The sequence below is a fragment of the Varroa jacobsoni genome, unplaced genomic scaffold, assembly GCF_002532875.2.
Source record: "Varroa jacobsoni isolate VJ856 unplaced genomic scaffold, vjacob_1.0 scaffold_1299, whole genome shotgun sequence".
NCBI classification, from domain to species: domain Eukaryota; kingdom Metazoa; phylum Arthropoda; class Arachnida; order Mesostigmata; family Varroidae; genus Varroa; species Varroa jacobsoni.
This window is the reverse complement of record NW_019214201.1, coordinates 210,058-225,098: the sequence shown is the minus strand read 5'-3', so window position 1 is coordinate 225,098 and position 15,041 is coordinate 210,058. Positions and strand designations below refer to the sequence as shown.

Genomic DNA, 15,041 nt, shown 5'->3' with positions numbered 1-15,041 from the left:
ATTACGTTTAGCCCAACGCATAGTACACATATGGAAGGCGAGTTACTATCAGTCGTTCGTAATCGCCTTCCTGTGTTCGGTCCTACAGAGCAGCAGGACAAAAAAACGCACAGCGGACGTATGGTACGTTGTTTTTAGTTGCTCATTTAATTGAGAAAATTGATACTAATCATATTCGAATTATTATCAGCGATCACCATAAGTTACAGCAGAAAGATTACTATTACTAAAGTTGTGTAGAAACGATGCGTAGAGCTATTTATCACTCACTATTGCAGCCTCCACGGCGCAAAGCTACTGTATAAAGGGTCGGAACTGTTCTGACGAATTTTAGCCTACCTTTGCCTCTATCAATATAAATAATTAGTTCTATAGGTGAGTTAATTACTTCTTTAGTTGAATGAAATAGGCCCACTTTTCCAAAAAATAGGCACCAACAAACTCAGTGTGATTTTTTGCATGCGTAGAAGGGGCACAATGCGCGCCAGCAAAATGCGTATGTATCGTCGGATCGGGCAATCCTGGTATTACGCACAAAATGTTAGGCCATAATAGGCCAAAGGCCTACAAGCCGACTCAGAGGTTTGATACAGTGACTCGGTATGATACAGCATACAGAAGCAGTGGAGATTTCCAATGAAGACCAATGAACGAACGAGGAACGCATTCAAAGCTACGATGTTCGAACTGATCAGTAATTCCAGTTATTCCAGAACGGATGGCCGAATGGTACGACAAATGCTCTCTTCACACGAATTTTTATGATTGCTGTTTTTGTGCTACAGGGACAGTGACGTATAAAACAGAAAATTATTTATTAGAGGTTAATATCAGGTTTATCAGAGACATGTGTCAACAGTGTGTACAAATAGATTCATCGTAGCAATCACCGAGAAGCTGCCATTTTGTAACATCTAACGACGGTTATCGGAGAGATCATATCTTACATGCAACTTGAATCAGTAGTGTTGTAGGACTGCTAAGTAACTTAAACTATAGGAAAATATGTTTTCGTTTCGAAAATTGTCGAATCATATTAACAATGCTTGAACACAGAAGTTAACCAAGTAGAAAAGTAAAGACGCCATAGACTATTGGCGTGTCGCCAACACGACGTTATAACGGAACCGATAATAGTAATCCCTAGGCTGGTCAAGGCTACAAAACTACATACAATGGTTTATGTGAACTTCATTGCAGTTGAAGCGTATCTTTCTTTTTTTTTTTTGTATATACATCGTGTTTGACGTATTGCCTGTTTCAGAGTTTCACCCTTCCCAAATATAACCGAGCGCTATCCTTCGAGCGCGTCACAGGTAATCAAGCAATGTTCAATATGATCCCGTATAATTCTCCGTCATAGCTCTAGCTGGGAGAGCCACTACCACAATTTTTTTGAAATCTACAATACAGTCGACGTCCCTCTGTCCACTAGATCGTTACTTATACCACACTCTTGTTCGGTAATTTATACGTACGTACGTACGTACGTACGTAAATGTTTGCCGTTTCGTTCCCCAGTATTCATGTACTCTTTCATATTTTCTTTGGAAGCAGTTCTTGTGGAAGGAAAAATCCGCACATAAACGACTACAGTCGCCACGCCTGCTGGTGCACGCACGTACGCGTGCATTTGAATCATTATTGCATTGCTGGCTAAATAAAGTAGGATCTTCAGGTAGAAACAGAGACCGACCTAGACCAGATACCTCATTGACAGTACCTTAGCCTGAAGTAGTCAGCCAAAAATCAGCGGGCGGCTACAGCAGCGGTTGCAAATAAACAGATTAGTTTTATGAACTTCTGGCGATTTCAGCGACCTTGTGCCCGTCGAGATAGCACGTTATCCGAACAAAGGAAATAGTTTTTATGATCATTAATGGCCGATAACACACGCGAACTGGGTACGATACAAAGAGTCCGGGATCGTGAACAAAAAGAAGATGCGGACCCAGGTTAGGCCATATGGAGTAAGCGCCTGTATAGGGTGGCGCTCACAAGGCACGTAAAGGGGCAGGGCGCAACAGCACAGGCTCTGTGAGCGATCGTTTCGGTCCAGGCATTACCCACCGTTTACTACCGGATAGATCAGCCACGATTGTAGAACGTTACGACTGCCATTTTCAATCGAACCAGCAAACTTCTTTCGCTTTTGCACAGGCGCCCAATGCTTCGCCATACACATATATGTGTGTAAAATGTATATGTTGTTCACGAAGAAAATTTTCAAGGGGCCGATAAAGGAGACATGTTCCCTTTGCTGCGTCCGTATTTTATGTGTTGTTATGATGCGACAGAGAAATAAAGAAAGCGTTCAGTGTTATACAATCATGTTTGAAAGGCCGACGAGCGCGTTCTGTGTGCGTCAACTGTGTTGGCTAAAACTGAAAGCAGACTTTCGGAAACACATCCTATAGTCGCTGTTTCGTGGTAATTTTAACGAAGTGCGGTCACCCTGCACGGACCCGATAGTTTCGGAAGCGCTTTCTGTTTACTTATAAAGGCCCTACGGCTGTTTGGCAGATCATTTTAAAACGTGTCCACAAACCTATAGATTTAGCTTATGTTATAATTGATCGTGACTGCTACGGTTCATGCAGGTGCTTAAGGCATAAAGTGCGTTGCTAGCCGTGTCGAGAATAAGCGTACATTTACGACTGTAGATGAGCACTAGAGCAGTGATCTATTCGATTCAGATAGAACCCAAGGATTGTGTTTTCAACGTTCACACAAATACAAAATTATCATTCTAAATGAAGGAATATTGCCGAAGACAGAGATCGGAACTAGCAGTTAAGACATGTACATAAAAAAAGACATATATATATATATATAGGGTATGTATATACCAACGATGACGTTTCCCTGTGTGTAGTTTCCACAGCCTGTGCTTTTGCTTCGTAAACTGGCTTAGTTTAATACGAACACCAGCTAAATACTATTATTTGTTATAGCACAATGGCATATTATGGAAAAGGCAGCGTCTGTCGACTTTGATGGCGTCAGCAGCAGCTACATCTGTCGGATCGACTGTGGCTGCAATGCTTCGTAATCTTTTCAGTCGGATAGTGGTAATACGCGGGCTTCTTGGTTAGAGCTAGCAGGCAGAGGTCATGGGTTCCGCTTTCAAGTGTGTCCCTCTGTATATCCGCGTAAGTTTGCGTGTGTAGTGAGGGTCTAAGTCTCATTAGTGATGGTACCGTTGTTCGGAAACGAATGTCTTATCTGTCCTTCGTTCGAATAAGCACCCGTTAAAAATTACTAGTCGTTGACTCGTCGGTCGGCTCAGACGTTTTCAGACGTATAGCGGCTAGGGAATAACCATATGCCAAAAGCGTATTATTGTTTATGCCCACCATGTACGGCTATCATCTACGAACAAGTCAACATCTTTTCTTTCCAACCTCCGCTCTCTTCATCCTACTTTTATGAGTCAAGGAATTATCCATCTGAGGTTCTTTCACTTGGCTCCCTGACCATGGGTAGAAAGCGACGTGCGGCCGACAGTCAGTATAGTAATCAGTGGCCGTCAATATCGATACATGATCAATGGCAGTCACCAGTAGTGGGGTAACGTAATTTATTTAAAATGTCATTCACTTACAGAAGGCTATTATTTACTGAATATTTGCAATATATATTCGTAAGAGTCCTGCCTTCGATATGTGCTCATCTTTGTGTAATGTCCCTAAGATCTTTCGAAGCTTGTGATAATGATGCCAGTTTCATAGTTCAGCTGATTTGCTGCATAAAATGACCCGGTGTGCAAATGCTCGTAACATTTTAGGCTAAACTGAGACCCCATGACCTTCTGTCCGTTAGAAGGCCAGACGGTTGAAGGTAAGAGAGACTATAATTTTTGGAGTCGCCGTTGGACAATGAATGCACCCTTAACAATGAGTGATTCATCTCGTAGCGTTTTATTCCCGAACAGAGCATCACTCAATAACCATGTCGACCGTGGGGTACGACCTCGATCGAGACTCCTCCGTAAGACAACCAGAATTGCAGCGATTGCCTATCGACAGATCTTCCCTGCAGGGTAAACTCATCTAGCACATTTCAAGTTTATTTAATTCTAATTGGTTCACGCTTCAAGGGCCCGCGACACTCCTCGTAGAGACAATTACACCGGTACTATGACACTAAATTGAAAAGTAATTTACAAATCGTTTATCTATATGCACTATAATAGTTAATTATATATTAATAATTATAAGAGAAAACGCGTAAACTCATGTTTGGGCCAATCGAACACCTTTGTGGAAATTACATCCATTGGAATCCATTGGTTATCTCTCCGTGTTTATCAATAAAGGTCCAGTCGACTAAGTGACAAGTTCCGTCAGTGAATGTGTTACTGTGTTTCATTGGCATAACAGCGGCGTCCTTGAAACTATTTTAAACGCGTGAGACATATCTGACGGTTTTATCGAGTTTACCAATCTCCCATGTATGAGATCAAAAAAGGTATAATCGAATACGAACGCGACTCTCTGATGGAAAAACCTCTCAATTCCAATCCCCAACCCCCTAAGATTGTCTGGCAGCATAGAAACTTTGCCTTATCGAATGTAGGACATAAAAAAGATCAGGCCGAGATGACACAGCTAAACACCGCGGTAATTTAACATGAAAAAAAAAGCCTAGCGTGCAGCACGTATCCAAAACGTTAATTTCCTTGGCTTCGCTCTTAGAATAACAATATCTTTTTTTTTCTGCACACAGATCTACCCTCTCTGCGTTTGATTTTCACTGATAACTAGCATCCACAAGTTGGTCTTTGTCAGACTTCGCTTTCCATCCTCAAAATTCTATTTCTATTTCTACTTGTCGGAGGGGTTCAATAACGCTGCAAAAGTTTATACTGCACTGCAAAAACCTCTAGTCTTCTATTTTATTAACCCATACTAAATAGACACAAGATAGTGTGCTTAGAAGTCGATGTCTTCAGAAAACCGGCTAAAATTCCTTGATGACAGGCTCTCAAACAGGGCTCTCTGCATTTTTGTAACCTACTATGCAATGAACCTTGACAGAAAGAGCCATTTAACATAATTTGTTTATTACTGCCTGTGAGACCCTTAATTATATGTATATGTTTTTCCTAAGGGTTTAAGGTCGTACTGGAACATTCCTATCATTATTATTAATACTCACTGTTGTTGTGTAATATTTCACTACTCTTCCACTACTCTTCTTCTAATTTCCGTTCGACACTCTCTTAAGACGCCCCCTCATAATAAGCTTGCACTGAGATTGTGGCATAGAAACTTTTGTCTACTTTAGCCATTGAATGGCTGCGGGTACGCCCTTTGCCCCGATGTGTATGCTTCTCTTTTTGTGAGTGTTTGCTTGCCCTGCATGGTAGGACCCTTCTCTCATGCTTGACTATTCTTTGTTTTTTTTTTGTTTGAAGTTATTTTGGCGGTGCACCCCGTTATGTCCCAGTCGTATAAAATGTTTTGATCGTATTTTTAACCACACAAAAAGGTACAGAATGAATGAAGAAGGGAAGGGATGCCGTAAAAGATAGTACATGCAGACGGAGCAGAAAACGCCAGTTCGTAAAGTTGTTTAGTACATGCCCAGCAAAACTAAAAAAAAAAAAAAAAAAAAAAGGCCACTCGTGGAGCGGTATCACACCACAGAAGTAAAATGAGAGCCCTGTAAGGAAGTCCAGTTGCATACATGATGACGATGATCGAAGCTGCTTCATGTGCTGTGGCTCACAGTCACCCTTCATGTGACAAGGCCGAGACGGGTTGAGCCGACTTGGACGACCCAATTCTGTGGATTGGGTCTTAGCCCAAGCGCTGGGTGCATACACTTATCGGGACGGGAGACGAACTTACTACTTCGATCCTGCAGGTCAGACTGAGCCCCAGTCAACGTGATAACCGGGAAGGGAGAAAAAATTTCAATCGTCTAGCACGAACGCGTATGCAGAACACTTGAGCCAAAAGCTGATATTCAGCGGGATGCTGAAAACCCTACAAGGAAAGAAATACAGAGGCACTTTGTAGGAGAGCTTGCCGATTTAGGCAGTTGCTCAGCCTTTTACTAGCGGCGCGTCATGTTTGACTGCGAAAGGCTGATGAACCCTTTCGGGGCGGATGCGACTGCCGAGCTTCGTCGGAGAAAAAAGCCAGAGAATTCGAGAGAGTGCGAAAAAGGGGCAAAGTTCAACAGTGAAGACTTTTTATTTTCTCTTTGAGTCAGTATTGGTCTTTATACATGAGCGCAAGCAGACGAGGAGATACGTGAGTGTATGTCATTTGCATTGTGTTCGTATAGAAGGGTTTCAGAGAGCAAATACCCATATAAAGAATCAAGACACAGAAAACTTTGAATTAGGCCCACGGGCGCTGCATAGCTGGTCAGGCTGAACGTCAGCTACACAAGCAAACTGGAGGAAAAGGCAGGGGACGATCCTCAAACCTGCTCGAACGTTGTGGGTTTGTAAGGAGTGAATTTGCCGTTGCAGAAGTTTACCACAGAAGAGTAGTCTGCTGATACACCTCCCTGCTAATCATTTGGTATCGCAGTCACTCAATGAATATACATTTTTAGTTAACTAAAGAATTGTTTTACCTATCAAGAAATTAACTTTTTTATTACCTTAGCAAGATGAACTATGTAGAAAGATCGTTTACAGTGTCGCCATTAAAAACTTTGGTACCATACGCCAATGTATACTTTTTTTGTATAGGGTTCAAGAAATGCCTGTATGTACCGACCAAGCGGCATTAGTGTAAATCACGGGGGCGCCCGCGTGAGTCTGCAGCGGAAAACGAGGCCGCTACTCAAAAACTTACCCGCAGTTGATTTTGTCCGTATAGTATTTGATCACTACCTATTGTTAAATTGTAGATATTCACTGCTCGAACATCCATGTGCACTTTTCCTTTATTTTTTTTCAATTTTGAACTGTATCTACTAATAAAGACACATTGCCGCTAGTACCGCTGCTATCAGCAGATAAATACGGACAACAGAATCATCAATCAGAAATAAAGTTGCGTAGAGCGAACGCTTTTTAAGTGGCACTCCTCAGCTCGGGTTGTGCGCATTAGCCATTACTACGTCATTCTAGTGATAATTTCTTTCTCCTTCGGGTAGAAAAATTACATCAACTATCCCCCGTGAAACGTCAGTGCCTACGTTAGCCAGGCCAAACAGACCTCCCTATCCCCTCTGCTTCGACTCTATATCAGTAAAAGCATTGCTGTGAACGTGCTTTTGGCTTTCAAAGTTACTGAAAAAGAACGCACCTGACACGAAAGCAGCGGCAGCACCGCGACTGGCAGCGATCAAAGATGTCGACGGTACCGTGAAAGGTCTTATGCCTCTACTAAGTGCAGATCGAGGCCGCCCACTTGGGCTGGATACCAGGGGGACCACAGACCGAGACGGCGACTTGAGGTGTAACAAGCCAATCGACCACAAAACGTTTGGCTAAGTGTGCGATCAAGTGGGCATCGCGTCTATTATTCGCTATTCACCCGCGTTTGTACAAAGCGGTAATTGGCGTTTCGGTCGACGCAAAAGAAAGACGAGATACGATCGAAGCCGGTCTGTGTTGCTACTGCTGCGGCGGTCTGATTGCCTGATGAGATCTGGTCAGGGCGCTGCGACCAGCCTTGTCTAATGAGGGCGGGGCTGTTGTGATGTCCGGGGGGGCATAAATAGCTAGCTATTAGCGCAGGCTAATCAGACCGGTCATCGACTACGTGTGTTCGCGTAGGGGTGTGTGTCAATAAATTTGACCATCACTTCCTCATCTTCGACAGGCCTTCTGTACTGGTGGATGGACAGCCATAGAGCTAAGTGTACGGCAGTGCGTACCAGCGTATGAATTTGACCGAAAAAAAAAACTTGTCTAGACGAAAAGCACGATGTAAGAAGTACGCGAAAATTAATTTAACATAGGCATTTGCAACTGTACACAAAAACGTATTGATATAGTACGGGCGAACAGATAGCTCTAGCTAGTAGACATTTAGTACTTGATCAGGCCAAAAATGATATTCTATATGGGGAAAAAAAAATCAGGGTCCGTATGGTCAAGATACAACATTTGTTTCAGAACTGAACGAACAGCCATTTCCTTGCATTTGTTCGATTTCATTATTTTAATCGTTAGGTTAGGTCTACATTATCTTAGTTGGTCTGAGCGGTTCGCTAAAAGTTTGGTTCCTTTTTATGTTCTCAGCATCTACTGAGCCCAAATATTTGGGAACGGATGAAAAACACCATACTAGCTCAGGATATAATACGTAGTGGCAGTTTCTGTTGTCGCTAAAATGCCTTGGATCGAAACGGGAGCCGATTTTGCTTGACTAATCCAGTTCAAAGGATACTGTTTTTTGCCGACCGAACATATAGCCCCTAGTTTACTCATCTGGTTACAGAGGTTTCGCATAAAAAGGCGAGCATCGACTCTCCGAGCTTAGAAGCTAGAACGGATTGCCGACAAGCAGAACGCACTATTTCGACCCTCGCAATCGCGTGTCCACAAGGCTAAGCCCTTACCAATAGAAACACCTCAACGCAACGATATTCGGACGGCAAACTGTTTATTCATGCAAGAAACGTTGCTCTCACCTCACTTCACTTGGAGGTTAGACCCGCCAGCACGAACCCATCGTGTCATATTAATGATGACGTCTTTGAACCTGCTAAACAACTGACTAAGTTAACTTCCACTTACAAACTGGATCAGCCAGTCAGATCAGATTAGTGCAAAATTTATATGAAGACCTTCGACATAGACAAGCGGTCCGTTTCAATTCCTCCGTAATTTACGTATTTACCGCCACGTCGATTAGGTCCTGCATCGCCAACTAGATAACTAAAAGCGAGGGAGCGGGGGTACAAAGGAACGGAAATCATTGCAAGCAGAAGGCGTTATCCTTAAAATGAAATTTCCAGTATTTCCGAGGAATTGAACTAGTCGTCGGCATGTTTGGGTTGTTTACTGTGCCCCTATAGTATCGTTCTGTGTAAAAAAAACAAAATAGCCTCTATAATCGTGACTGTTCGGAACATCTCTGCATCAGATATGTATTATGTATGTAATTTTAGTATTTAGATTTTGCGTACAAATAGTTATGGAAACGCCAAAAATAACTGCGCACTAAAATATATCGTTATAATAATATACTAATTATATATTGATACATTATTAAATTACTATCGATACTGGGGCTGTTTCGGGATGACCTTTAACCATCAACTTTTTCTGTTAAAACTGTGATTCTACTGTTAAAAGCACAGGTCACTGATGCTTATAGCAGGCTAAGCACTGGTAGCAAATAATGTCGTGGGGGTTCATGCTTTTCTAACAAATACGAACAGTGCAGAAGCCGACGAAGATCGCCAATAAGAAGTTAAACTTCTATGACCCTGAGACGCATATATATATATATTTTTTATCGTTCTATACAATATTGTGTTACTGCTGGGTCTGCAAGCCGGACATTGCTAGTGGGCAGACGTACAGTGAAAACGCCCTTTTTTTTTTTGGAGGTTAAGCGGTCCTTGGACTCTTTCTATGGCAAGCAAGTCCCATGGGACCATTTTGGCCAGTACTAGAAGTGCTTCGGTTGACACGGTTCTGTACGCTCTGGCCAAACGTATTGCGACTATTCTTTGAGCAGCGATCTATCTCTATTGACTTTTGTCCTCAGCGCCATTTCTGCCCATACAGGAGCTGCGTATAGCGCTCTAGCTTCAGCTACTGAGGACAGTGGTCTTCGGCTACCCTCGGAGGTTCCTCCTACTCTGGGCAGTATTCGCGACAAATTGAGGGCTGCTCTTTCTGCCTTTGTAGCTGCATGTTCTCTTCCAGTCATTGCAGTGTCAATTATTACTCCGACGTATTTCGCCTTTTTCTGAATGTCGATTTGAGTATTACCCAAAAATATTTCTACATCTCTGGTCTTCTTTTTTCCAGTTAGGTATAACGTTCCTGTCTTTTCCGCGGCTAGCCGTAGATAATGTTCTTCCATCCATCGTTCCATGAGGTGGGGGGTAGTCGTTAGCCTTGTTCTCCAGCTCCACCTCTGTCCGGGCTCTGATTATGAGGGCTAGGTTGTCTGCATATGCTATGGTCTCTATCCCCTCCGGTAGTCCCGTTGTTATTATTGTCCATAACTGCTCAACTTGTACCACCCCTAACTTCAGCTGTCGGTTACATTTTATTTTCGAAAAAACTACGTGAACGATTTATACATATTTCTATAACACTCCAATTCGATTTAACTTCCTAAGTGTAGTTTAGGACAAGGGACGAACTTTCGATATTTAACGAATGCACTATTTCAAGTGGTGGGCTGATTTTTCTAGTCGCTACCTTCAAAAGTGTTGATTTTTTCGCGCTAAACTATACTGAAGCTCTCCGCAAGGGAAGTTAATTATTAGTCCATTTTAATATTAGGTAAATGTTTAGTTTTAGCAAATCGAGTGCTCCAGTATCGGGCTTCCGCCAAATTATTTGGTAGAGCCTCAACATCGTAAACGGTTGGCTTATTATCACAATGAAATATTTTAAGCTGATTTGAAATTATCTACGTCAAGCTGAGCAAGGACACATAACAGATCGTCGGTATTACTCACCATTTACGACGATAGATATTTATGTAAAATATTTCTAAATAGTGGCCAACCCAGTACACATTTCGCTTGATGCACGGTCACTACTAACAGGTAATTCGCCGTTTAAAAAATGTATATTTATATAATAACAATAAGTGAGGAGTTTAGGCCTTAAATTCAGATCCTAACGCTGTCAGCGAGCTGAGTGGTTCTAATATAGGACAACGACAACAGACAGAAATGAGGCTTCTGGCATACAGTAAAAATCGTTGAAATATATATTCTTCTGTAGAAACAGAGCTTGGGAAAAACTGTAGAAGCAAACGCCGTACTCTGCCTATAGCTTTCATGTAGTGTATACCAATGGCAGTATATACAGAGTGGCACGATGGACCAGGTCTACAACCAGCGAGCATCTGTATCAGTTGGAAACACACATTTTCCCGAATAGGAAGCCTATTTTTGCCTCACTTTTTGTATATATATGTACAGTGTCCTAAAAATCCGGTGTGAATGATTATAACTGTCGTTTTTATCTACATGGAATCAATATTTAAGTTACAATAGAAATAGCATAAAATGTTTAATTTTTAATCTATCGCCGACGTTGGAAATTATTACCATTTTGGTCAATGGACCTGAATTGGTCCTTTTTTCATCAAGGTGCTCCCCATTTTTGCAGTAAACTTTTCTGTGAAAAACAATAGTTGGTATATCATGAATCATAGAGCTATTTCAAAGCGAGTCTAGACAATGTTATAATAACCAAAAGATCATTCAGCCATTAAAAATGAATTTCGTTTATGGACGATTTTACGATTTACAATTACGAACTGGCTAATTATTTTTGTTCTACCCGAGAAAAACATCAAAACGAGGTTTGATGACTCGAAATATGTAGAATCGTGAGGTGCCAGCCACCCGCCAAATGACTTCAATTGCGTGAGGGGTCGCTGACGGACTGTATATATGAAGTTAAACTTAACAAAATGATATTCATACCCATTCTATTATCGCCCAATGCTATACTTCGCATTGATTCGCTTGTTCGGACAAATTGCGGTGAAGCTTGCAAGCAACTAGACTACTCTTGAAGGCTAAACCTATCATCCAGTGCTATTGCTGTTGATCATAGGGTTTGACATATATCTACACTCCACTTGATTTCGAGACACAAAGCCAGAAGGGTCGTAACTAGACAGAACTTGTCTCGGAAGTACACTAGCTGGAACTTACGTTAGGTCGTTCACCTAACAATCTAAAGGGCAATATTGCTTTGATAACCTTAATGTCCAGTTCACTGTGTCAGCTCTCAATAGACAATTTTCCACATATCAAAGCCAAACATGTGTCTTCGCAGTAGGCAACTCCTATTAGCAGCACCGCAATGAAGCTAGCCCTCAAAGGCTAGCAGGTGTGCAATGTGTTCTAATCAAAAATTTCATTAGAGACATGGCAATGGGGATTATAGGTTTAGTTAAACCAGTTACTACGAAAACACTTGACCTATATGTGGTATAGTGCTTAAATGGTTATATATATATATATACATATTTCCCAGTGATGATGCAGTGGTATCGTGCTGGTTATCTAAACTTAAGCGCAACTGAGGTGATCTAAGTTAAGAGGCAGAGGTCGACACGTTCGTTTCATGCTCGAAAAAGCAAACCATCTAACACAATAAAAAGACATTCGAAAATAAGGCTGGTACCATAACTATTTCGGAACCACTAGGTGCCATTTTGTCGTTATATTAATGGAACAGCCATTGAAATCGTTAACGGAAATGTCACTCGTACTATATATCAGAGCAGTGACGTGTTGTTAGCGGCCCGCCTGGTGGTTCTTTCTCTATGATCAGGTGTCTCTTAAAATAACAACGAAGGTAGCTATGGCGCGTGCCAAGGCTACTGGAGGACACGCGGTCCTTGTCCTCTTCAGTACATTGGGATACAGTTTTATCACAGGTAATTATCAACTTATCATAGCCTATTGTTCTGTTGTGGTGTTACCTTCGACTTCTATAATAGGTTGGCGGGCCCTAGGCCAATTCTCTGTGTGACAAAGCATCGTTACCAAACCAAATGTTTTGGGGTTACCGTAACACTGAAGACCCGGGTAGGTGAACGGAAGATGACCTGAACATATGAGGTATAAATAAATACAAAGGAAGAAAACGTTAGCGAAAATAATAACTCATTTATTATGACTCACCCGGAATGGATTAAAGAGAGGAGTACAAACAACGCATACGTTGTGCCCCAATCGTATTCGACGTGAACAAGTCTGTTGCTATTTTTTTGTTATTAATTATATACTCAGCATAAGATAGCTGTATATAGCAGTTATTATAGTTCTTCACCAACAAGACGCTATCAACTATTTTTGTCGTCCCAAGATGAACTACAGCTCAACTTACACTAATATTGGTATAATCGAGGTTTTTTAATACCATGTTCAATATATAGAAAAACGCGTACATTTGTAATAGTTACAATAATAAATCAGTGTAATAAATCAGAAACTTTGGAGGTCAATACAAATTTTACCGCGATCTTATAGTTACACCCGCTTACCGAACTTCACGACCAATGCTATTCGGCAGAAAAAAAAAACTACGCTATCGCAGAAAAAAATAAGTTACAGGGTATTCACAGAAACGTTTGAAGTAATCTGTGACGTCCGCATACTTCGGTTAGATATATTAATACTTTATTAGTTAATGTATTCCAATCGATGGTTTCCAGCAGTGGTCCTTGTAAGGCCGATCAAAATAATGGGAAAATTGTGTTTTTCGGCCAATTTTCATCGTGCGCGACTAACAGCGCCACGTTCTGTGCAACTAAGTCGGAGATCGCAAAGAAGCTAGAAAGCGTCGCCGCACACGTCTAACGTAAAAGGTGACACTGGAAAGAAGACAATAACTGCATCGTGCAAATCTTATCAGTCAGCCCAAAGTCAATACTCCGCTGCATGCAGTCAACATCCGAATGGCTGTTCTACACATAGAATTTGTTTTCGACGAGCAACGTCCGCTACGGCAACGCTAACGTAGCCGTCCAATCAGCATCTCTGTCTGGCTTTTAGATTTATCAATTTCAACAAGAGCCATCATTAAAAGGAAGATCAAGCAGAAACCTTTCAAAACAGCCACCCTTACGGCAGATAACGGCGCCATCACAACGTCGATCTGAGAAGGAATCACGTTCCTTTTCCCAGCTCGCAGCTTACTTAGAGAAAATGGATCAAATCTTGCAGAGAAGTACACAGCCCGTAAGTTGTTGTCTAAAATGATGAGGATTTCACCTGCCAGCCACAAGTCACCTTTACCTCATCGAAGTCACTAACTCCGCAGAATATAAACGTCAAATACTCAGCGGATTGCCCCACGATATATGTACACGCGTGCCATATGTTCTAACGTGTTCCGTGCCCGTTAAAACTAAGGTGTCACTGATACTTAAAAAAAAATAGGGTTTTTCATGACTGAGACGGGTTTATTGCTCTACAACTCGAATACTTCTTACCCATTTCATGGAAACCTACGTCTGCTCATTTCTGTTATGTTTTGCGTAGTTTACTCAAGATGGCTAATAGCTAGAAGTACAGCGAAGGATGCCAGACTTGTGCGTACTTCAGCTTCGGCCAGGGCCATATTTCTATATCGTGATATATGATTCGGTGAAGCACGATTGTTCTCAGTCAAAAGACTCACCTACAAACCCTAACAAGAATATAATACTTATTAGTGTCATAACCTAGAGAGAAAACCAGTGTTAGGCTACATAAATGGCTGTAAATAATGATTAACAAAAGTATGAAATAATTAGCTAATCTGAACGTAATCTCGTCACTTTAGCGATTACGATCATGGTTTTTTGGAGAATTTGCCACTTAGTCTGTCAGACGAAAAGGAACTATGACCAGTCAACGATCTGCCCCAATGTTTTGCTAGCAAAGAATAGAATCTCCCATTGACAGGCGAAGTGGCAATGGTCTATTCAGTATAAGTTGCAACCCCTACTAACCCTGATCTCAGATCGTATTTGCTGACAGCTTGTTTAAAAAAGCGTATACCACCCTAGATAGCCTTGGTGGTAATTTAAGCTCGCTGAAAGTTCAAATCAACGGTAAGTTCATACAGATCCTAATGTATTATGCATATAGTATAGCAAGTACAATATAATAACTTCTAAAGCAATTTTTTATAGAAAAGATATTTTTTAGATGTGCATAGTTCCTAATTTCCTCTCTTACCTTGCTTTTCGTTCGATTTTTTTTGATAAACCATCCACCGTAGTGACAGCGTTTAATGGAATTAAAATAACTACAACATTTACGTAATTAGTATATTCAAGCAATTTCTTAATAAAATAGATGTATATGTTTGCTGGTTTCCGCTGTATCCACCCCTCTTGTCGTACTCAACCACATATATACAT

General features: G+C 41.4%; 1 protein-coding gene across 5 annotated transcripts in view; it reads right to left on the bottom strand.

Annotated features, from left to right (window-relative positions):
* LOC111268553 (semaphorin-1A) overlaps window positions 1-15,041 on the bottom strand; it is a 142,077-nt gene that overhangs the window by 40,976 nt on the left and 86,060 nt on the right. The window lies entirely within an intron of this gene.